This window comes from Saccostrea echinata, unplaced genomic scaffold, assembly GCF_033153115.1.
Source record: "Saccostrea echinata isolate AGI-Se365-2 ecotype Australia unplaced genomic scaffold, CSIRO_AGI_Sech_v1 ptg000005l, whole genome shotgun sequence".
In the NCBI taxonomy this organism is placed as follows: Eukaryota; Metazoa; Mollusca; class Bivalvia; order Ostreida; family Ostreidae; genus Saccostrea; species Saccostrea echinata.
In genome coordinates, this window is record NW_026889754.1 from 10,020,001 (window position 1) to 10,029,853 (window position 9,853).

The 9,853-nt window shown below is 34.0% G+C and overlaps 1 pseudogene; it reads right to left on the reverse strand.

Moving 5' to 3' along the window:
* Window positions 1-7,439: 7,439 nt before the first annotated feature.
* LOC133179873 (uncharacterized) lies at window positions 7,440-8,527 on the reverse strand (annotated as a pseudogene).
* Between the last annotated feature and the right edge of the window lie 1,326 nt (window positions 8,528-9,853).

The following is a 9,853-nucleotide window of genomic DNA, read 5'->3' on the forward strand; positions in this document are numbered from 1 at the left end:
CGTCATCCAGTGAGAATCCCATTAGTTATTGACCTGCCTGATATACACAAGGCTAGGTCAATTGCGTATTCCTCTGAGTGCTGACCTAGTTGTCTAGACAGCCAACCGACTGCGTCGCGTCGTAGATTCGACATCTTTCTCTTACGGAGGGAGGAGGGTAATGCCGTCTTCACGGAATTTATTAGCTTTTTCAAATATTAATGATATATTTTCAAATTTATTTTGTTGAAACTTTTTAAGGAAGGGTAGAGAATACGTTATCTGTCGTGCTTCTAACGAGGCTTCTTCTTCTGTTTTGTTCTTTTTTATGAGGAAGGTTTTTAGCTTTTGGTTATGGGAAATTCCACTAGGGGTGGTGAAACGCCATCGCTGAAACTGCTGAATTTCTTGATTCAGAGGTCTTTTATCTGCAGCATGCAGCTCGTCCATCATTCTCTTCAGGAATCATTGAATCAGGAGAGGTAAGGCGAAGAAAGGAAAGTTTGCAGCCATCTAAAAATATTTGGAGCATACAGGTATCGTCAATATAAACTTTCAGATTGTTCATTTTCTTATTTTTCTTTTTTGATGAAATTTTGATCGTTTTAGGCTTTGTTTTATTACATGCATTTACATCCATTTCATCAAAATCTGTTAATTCATCGTTTATTTTGTGGTCATTCACAATATCTGAATTTTCGGAGCCTCCAACAGTCTGTCGTTCTTGTTTCATTCGTTTTGACAACTCCCATAAGGGTATGTCGTCTTCTGAAGACCAATCATCCCTTTCTTTCCTATATTTACTACCGTTCACGGTAGCTCAGTCGGTAGAGCGCTCGCTTCGTGATCGGGAGGTCGTGAGTTCGAATCTCGGCCGCGACTGACCTAAGTCGATAAAAAATGGGTAGCAACTGTTCCTTCGCCATGCGCTCGGCTTGAAGTGAAAGTTGCGGGTCCTTCGGATGAGACCTTAAAAACCGAGGCCCCGTGTCACGGCAGGCGTTGGCACGATAAAGATCCGTCACTGCTCAATGGCCCTGAGTGCCGAGTAAAGGTCAAAATTTGAAGCCCTTCACCGGTATATGGTGACGTCTCTATAAGAGTGAAAAATTCTCGAATGGGACGTAAAACAACATACAATCAATCAATCAATCCTATATTTCCTAGCAAGCTTAGCTAGCGGTGTCATCCTCGGAGTCTCCTTCCTCAGTTTCATCATTTAATTCCTGAGTAGGATTGTTTTGATTGACCTTAACGTCTTCATCTGTTTCACTCTAAGGAGGTACTACATAGACCGCTTTTCTTATAGGCTTACCGTCATCATCCTTTGGTATGTCCCATTCCAATTTAGCGAGCCTTAACAATTCTTTGAGTTTTCACGATCCTACCATTTTTTGATTGATTGATTGATTTTTCATTTTGAAAGTTACAGGCGATGTTTGTTAAATAACACGGTTAAAAGGTTTCCAAATACTTTGTAATTATTTTCCCAAACGAAGTTTGGAGACATATTGTTTTTACTCTATTTCTTATTAAGGTCTTCCGTTTTCACGGAAGACCTTATAGTGATTCTACTGTTTCTTATTATTGTTATTCTTATTTTTCCTCCCATATTTTGTGCACGCGTTTTCTCAAAAACTATTCAGTGGTTTTCAGTGATTTTTTCAGGGATAATGGACATTATTATGAACTTTGTGCATTTGAGGAGAAAATTCAAAAAATCTCTTTCGGTTCCATGTAATGGCCAATTTTCTGATTTTGAATTGGATTTTTGTCTTCCTATCTCCTCTAGAACGGCTAAAGATGTGAACTGGAGACATGTCAAAGATGATAGAGCATGACTTGTAGATGTTCTGACCAATTTTTCGTGTGTCGTCGATGCTTCCGGTCACCACCGGAAGCGAATTTTAAAAATGATTTTTTTCAACTTTTTTGTTTTTCCTTATTTTTCTTTGATATTACTAGGGTTAATAGAAACACTTCTAAAAATACTTAATATATATTTTGTTTTAAAATTGATAAATTCAAACTCTAGATATTTGCATGTTAAAATTTGAAGCGGGGTCAAAATGGCGGCCGTCTCCGTAAACTCCGACGACCTGGTCGGAGTTTACGGAGTCAGCCGAACGTCTTGTTGAACGAAACTAGCATAAGGATCAATAAAATGTACAGGAATTATTGGATCTGGCAGATTTTGGAAATGGATAATCTGTCTTTGAAAACATAAATACTCTTACCTCCAATTGCAATAAAAATATTAATTTGTACGGTAAATACATTAATATATATGATGATGGAAACCATTCAATAGAACAAACATTTTAAAGAAAAGCGCGAAGATTTGCTCGTGACGTTTGGCGCGAAATAATGTATTGTAACACCCCTCCCTTTTCATAGTAGACAAATGGTCTGATACAGAAGAGCAGAAAAAAATAACATGGACATGAAATACATGTATATGGAATTGCATGGAATAAAAAGTTGAATATATATGTATAAGGAATAAAAGAAGTAAACAGTATCTTCATTTCATCAGTAATAGATTATTTCTTCTGCTGACAGTTATTGTTTAATTAAACTCAATTAACGAATTCCGATGTTAATCTGCTCGCACAAAATTTGGCGAACTAGTTTGCATTCTATAATTCCGCCGTATATATATATTAAAAAAAGCTTTTATCCTCCTTGACGCTTTTTACTTCAAGCATTGATACAAAAATCGATGATGGATGGTAAAATTGCGCTGGTGTAGTGGTTTCCATATTGAATTTTAAAGCAAGCGATCTGGGTTTATTCCCAATTATGTCTGAATTTTCTTTCTCATTTCTTAGTTTTAATTTACGTTTTCATCTTTATAAACGACATTGAGCGTTTTTTTTCTTTGTGAATTCTACGCTATTCTCATTTTTAAAAAGAAATCTTTAATATCCTTGCATTTTGAAAGGTCCATGTAATATTTTAGGCGTCTTTACTACAATCATATATAAATATAATTTAACATGCAAAGAATATCACATTATCAGTTGTCTGAGCTAGATCTCGAACACGGTAAGAGATTAAGACACCAAACTTATATGAGCAACAGACCTTAAGATGTAGACAAAACCATTCGAGTTCAGAGCGTCAGCAATCACTTCCGGTCGTCACAGGAAGTGATCAAAGAAATCGAAAATTTCAACTTTTCTTCTTTTTTTTTTAATTAAAAATTGCATCACTTTATTGTATCTTTTTCGCAGATTCGAAAGATGTTGGTCCCACTGGAAACAAAAACGACAACTTCGGGTTATAAGAGAAAAACTAAATAATTTGAATATTTTACTTTCCCATAAATATTCTTTATAGATTAAGTAGGGTCTAGGGTAATCTTAAATAGCGTTCAAAAATTCACTTCCGGTCGCGTGTTTTTCTGTCCTCAAAATGAGAGATTTTCTGAGCGAGATCTCAAAAGCAGGTAAAAGATTAAAAGACCAAACTTTTATGAGTAATAAACCTTGAGGAGTAGGCGAAACCATTGGGTTAAACGCGTCAGTCGTCACTTCCGCTTGTCACAGGAAGTAATCAAAGAAATCACTTTGGATTTTCACACTGACGATCAGGGTTAAATCTCCAGTGTCTGAATTTCTTTTATCACTTTTTCAGCTTGAATTTTCGTTTTTATTTTCAGAATCGAACGGAAGACCTCTCATTGCTCGCAATGAGTTTCTAGTATTTCTTATTATTGTTATTATTATTTTTCCACACATATTTTGTGCACGCGTTTTCTCAAAAACTATTCAGTGGTCTTCAGTGATTTTTTCAGGGATAATGGATATTATTATTAACTTTGCGCATTTGTGCAGAAAATTTAAAAATTCTCCTTCGGTTCCATGTAATGGCCAATTTTCTGATTTTGAAATGGATTTTTGTCTTCCTATCTCCTCTAGAACGGCTAAAGCTATGAACTGGAGACATGTCAAAGATGATACAGCATGACTTGTAGATGTTCTGACCAATTTTTTGTGCGTCGTCGATGCTTCCGGTCACCACCGGAAGCGAATTTCAAAAATGATTTTTTTCAACTTTTTTGCTTTTCAATTTTTTTCTTCCATATTATTAGGGTTAATAGATGCAATTCCAAAAATGCTTAATATATAGTTTGTTTTAAAATCGATAAATTCATACTCTAGATATTTGCATTTTAAAATTTGAAGCGGGGTCAAAATGGCGGCCGTCTCCCTAAACTCCGACGAGCTGGTCGGAGTTTACGGAAACAGCCAAACGTCTTGTTGAACGAAACTAGCATAAGGATCAATGAAATGTACAGGAATTGTTGGATTTGGCAGATTTTAGAAATGGATAATCTATCTTTGAAAACATAAATACTCTGACCTCCAGATGCAATAAAATTAGTAATTTGTACGGTACATAAGTAATATATATGATGATGGAAACCATTCAATAGAACATACAACATAGAACGTGATAATTGTAGATGTGTGATGGAAACATTTCGTGTGTCGTCGCCACTTTTGGTCGTCACAGGAAGTGATTTAAAAAGGGTAATTTTTTTTAACTTTTTTGTTTTTCATTATTTTTTATGATATTTATAGGTTAGGAGATCTTTTTTGTCATTAATATTTTTATTTCCGTCGTAACATGCATTTTTATACAAACATTACAAAACTACAATAAAATGGCATAAATACAAATATTTCAAATGATAGATAAAAAAGAGATCCATTTGAACAATTTTGAAAAATAGACAGCATAATTTTTTCTGTAAACTTTAAACCTTCACTGACTAAGAAATGTTTTCAAAAAATCCCAACTTTATCATGTCTGCTTTCTTATGAGAGAGAGAAAAGGAGGAAAAAAGCTCTATAGTTCTATAATATCTAAGTACTTCCAAGTAAGCATAAAAAGACGGTGTTATATTTTTCCATTTACAATTCATTATATATTGCTTTGCAACCAAAATAATTATGTTCAAAGTTCTGAAAGCAGTTTCACTAGAACTGATATATCCAAATATGATTTCTTCAGCAGTAAATTTAATTATTAAACCACATGTATTTCGAAGTTTATCTCTTAAACTAGACCATAAAGTAACGGAATAAGGACGCAAGAACAATAGATGAGTAACTGTTTCTTTAGTATCAAGCATTTCATATGTTTGCTATTTGTAAAAAATATTTGATGTAAAAGCTTAAACTGAAAGCATCAAAGCTTTGGGTCCTCTGTTATTAAATAGGGTAAAGAGAAAGAGTCTTTCCATTTATTTTCATGAATATGTATTGAAAGTTTTTCCTCCCATTTCCTTAAAGCCATTGAAGGGGACTCTGTTATCTTTTCAACAAACTTTTTTCAAAAGTGTTTTGTAACTTTCATATTTTTTTGAAGTGTCAAAATACTTTCACTTTTAATTTCATTCAATTTTTGGTGATGTTTAATCGTTTGTTTCCAAATCTTGTCAGAATGCTAAATATGTAATTTATTTAAAAATTGATTAACCTGACTTTAGATTTCTACTTTGATGCGATGGTCTTTGATGGCGTAATGGTTAGCGTGTTGAATTTTCACTCGGTCGACTCGTATTCAATCCCCAGAATGTACGAATTTTTTCACACTGTTGTTTGGACTCAAATGTAATATTTAATCTTTAAGGGAAGGAGGGGGGGGGGGGCTATGTCGTTCAACGTCGGAGCAATGGTGTTTGGCTTCACAATAGCACTGTGTTTTTTTACTCCTTCATAAAGAGTTTGCAGTTGAATTTTTGCACTAATACATATGCATATGTGTGTGATATGACAAAACAAGTTAAAAATGTAAATGTACTAGGTAGCTATGTAATTGAATCACAAATTGGAGATTTTTCAAATTATATTTTGAATGTAGAATTTATTATTTTCTCATCTTGATTGAATAATGTATAGCAATTTCAAATGAGAGGGAAAAAAACTTCAATGACATTTAGTTTAATTTAGTTTAAAACAAGATCCTTCATAATTCAGAGCTCAAAGCGACTTAGCGGATAAAGGTGTAGTTAATTAATGGTATACAGTGTATTAACGCAATAAAACACATAAAAATCTGTATACTCGAAACAGTATGTGAAAAAATATGTTTTCACGTAATACATCAGTAAATTGTCAATCAATTTGTTATGCGTGTGTGGTGCTGACTCAGTGAGGGAGGGAGGGGGACCAAATGCATGATATCAGGTAAAATAAAACAAATCAGTGTAGATAGAAAAATCTTATTTATCATAATTTTATATTTTGTACAATTAAGTGTGAGAATCTCAAAGTTTAAAAAAATTCACACAAAGATGTTTTGAAACATAGCCCCCCCCCCCCCTCCTTAAAATGATGTCTCGTATATTTTCGATTCCAGTTTTGCAATATTTTCAAAATATAAACGTTTAGTTATATTTTATGTATGACTGATTGATTGAATGTATGTTGTTTTACGTCCCATTCGAGAATTTTTCACTCATATAGAGACGTTACCATATAACGGTGAAGGGTTTCAAATTTAGACCTTTACTTGGCGCTCATGGCCATTGAGCGGTGAGGGATCTTTAATGTGCCAACGCCTGCCTTGACACGGGGCCTCGGTTTTTAAGGTCTCATCCAAAAGACCCGCAACTTTCACTTCAAAGTGCTGAGCGCATGGCGAAGCAACTAATTTTTGTATGAAGGTGTTACAGGGAATGCACATCATAACATGTTGTTTAGTGAGGGATCAACTTCTCTGAAGACAGAGAAGGAACGGAAGACCTTCTTTTTGCCATGGCAACAAGGTTTCTAGTTATTATTACGGTCTTTCGTCTTCACGGAAGACCTTATAGTGATTCTGCTGTTTCTTATTATTCTTATTTTTGCTCCCATATTTTGTGCAGGCGTTTTCTAAAAAAAACTATTCAGTGGTTTTCAGTGAGTTTTTCAGGGATAATGGACAATGATATGAACTTTGTGCATTAGAGGAGAAAATTTAAAAATTCCCTTTCAATTCCATGTTATTGCCAAATTTCTTATTTTGAATCGGATTTTTGTCTTCGCATCTCCTCTAGAACAACTAAGTATATAAACTAGAGACATGTCAAAGATGATAGAGCATGACTTGTAGATGTTCTGGCCAATTTTTCGTGCGTCGTCAATGCTTACGGTCACAACCGGAAGCGAATTTCAAAAATCATTTTTTTCAAAAAGTGAAAATATGTGATATGTGAATCTTTATCACGTTCCACCCATTCCTTCAAATTAAATCCACCATAATTTTTTGACCAATATCTCCTTCAAACCTTTTAAAGCATTTATTACATCCCATTGTTGCTGAATGACCAAGAAACCCACACAACTTTCTGCTTGCTGGGACATCACACCCTACACATAAAACGGCAAGCCTGTATTTTACAGGATCAGATGGGGATGTATAGCTTTGCAAATAAAAACCCTCCCATGCCTATTGTAACTCATCCACTAAAGGCTGCAAAAAGTCTTTGTTGGAGGTTCTGTTTTACAGTCTGGTATTATACCCACTAAAATAATGTTGTTAAGTTGAAAGCGCTCTTCTCGTGGCAAATTTAAAATCGATAATTAAACAGCACCAACAGAATAATTAGAATATTTATAAGGTTGGAACCAATCTACATTTAACATGAGTCCAAAATTTCTTGCATCTGTGAAAAACTTATATTTTCTTCCATTAAAGTCTTTCCAAATATTGCCATCATAAACATCGCTAAATACCTCCTCAAATTTCTCCAATTCTTACATAATTCTTAAATCCTTTTTTTCACAAGTCTCTGTATACTTTCCTTCAGATTTTTGTAACAATATGTTTTTCTTGCTACAAGACTTGCTTTACCATTGACTGTTACAGTATTCAGTAGTATTTCACCACAAGGTTTTCTGAAACGAGCAAGTTTATGGTTGGGTTGAACTATTTTGTTGCATTTCTTTGACATATCTCTACTTTCAATTGATTGAATACACCGATAAAATTCATACAATGTAAAGCATTTGGGGCAAACAACATATTTCTTAAAATTATCTAACTTTAAATGCAATGCATTATTTGCTTGATATACAGTTGATGGAAATTTCCTGTACAGCTTGTCAAAATAAGTAGAAGAGAATGAACAAAGATAAAACACGGACTTGAGCAACAAAATTATAAAAGATAATGCAAGATCTGAAACAAAAAACACTGACTGCCACCTAAAGAGTAGTTTCAATATTGTTTGAACATAAAAGAATTCCTGGTCTTCAATTTCTATATCAGACTCTCCCTCACTAATTTGAATTATTTCTATCAATTCATTATCTATAACTGTACCTTCACAGTCACTTTCAGTGTTGGATGTTAATTCATTGCTTTCATGATCACTTGTGGCACATGCTTCCATTGCTTCTGTTTCCATAACGCAGTGAACTGTGGCTCTGGATGTAGGAGTCTCTGAGAAATGGCTGTTGGCACATCACATTTCTCTTTTTCACTATTTTTTTATGATATATTTTTTGTGTTTGATAAAAATAACTCAAGTGTGATACCGCAGAGTGCACATTTAGAGGTTTTTAGTGCATCTAGAAGGATAAATATAATATTTTAACCATAAGATTAACATATTAGCTATTCTTTTTCAAAATGATTTAGAGGCATATTTTGAACAATATAAGGCCTATGATCATCAAACTTTGTCAGTTGATGTATATTGGGTCCTCGAAGTATGTCAACCAAAAAGTAGGTCACCTTGACCTACTTTTTGAATTTTATGGCTTATCTTTTTCAAAACAATTAAGGCCATTAATTCGAATACTGAGAGGTTTAGAATCATTAAATCTTGTAAGATGATGCATCTTGGGGCCATAAAACATACTTATTAAAAAGTAGGTCACAGTGATCTACTTTTTGAATTTTGCAGGCATTTGATTTCAAAGCGTTTTAGAGGCATAATTTAGACATTTTGAGGCCTATGATCATAAAACTTTGTGAGTTGATGCATCTTGGGTCCTCAAAAAACATCAACTGAAAAGTAGGTCACCGTGACCTACTTTTCAAATTATATGACTATAATTGAATATTTCAGGTACTAATTGGCTTAGAATCATCAAACTTTGTCAGTTGATGCACCTTGGGTCTTTGGAGTAGGTCAACTGAAAAGTAGGTCACCTTGACATACTTTTGAAAATTTATGGCTTTAATTAAATATTTCAGGTACTAATTGGCTTAGAATCATCAAACTTTGTCAGTTGTTGCATCTTGGGTCCTTGGAGTACAACAACTGAAAAGTAGGTTACTTTGACCTACTTATAGAATTTTATGGTTATAATTTAAAAAAAACATTTTAGGTACTAATTGGCTTAGAATCATCAAACTAAGTTGATGGGTCCTCAGAGAATGACAAGTGATAAGTAGGTCACCATGACCAACTCTCAGGTACTAATTGGCTTAGATTCATCTTGGGTTCTCCGAGTGTGAATTGGAATTTCAAGGGTTTATCTAAATATACAGGATACTTAGAGGCTTCAAATAGAAGTGATAGGTTGTATCAGAAGAGCGATTCAAGGCCCTTGGGCCTCTTGTTATTTTTCCTACAATACCTAAAATGAATGATTTTTTTTATGGACAAATGGAGGTTTCTCTGCTGGAGATAATATTCACAGTTTTCAAGGAGTGATTGTACAAGATCACATTCCCATAGGATATGTTTAATGGTCACTTCTTTTTTTTTGACAAAAAATACACTGCTTAGAAACAACCTTTCTGATTTTGAATAAAAAAGAATTAGTTGCCAATATTTTATTTAAAATTCTATACTGAAACCACTGGAGTTTACAGTTTGTTTGTAACTTGGAATTGTAATTTATGAATTATTTTGCACTCCTTGCTA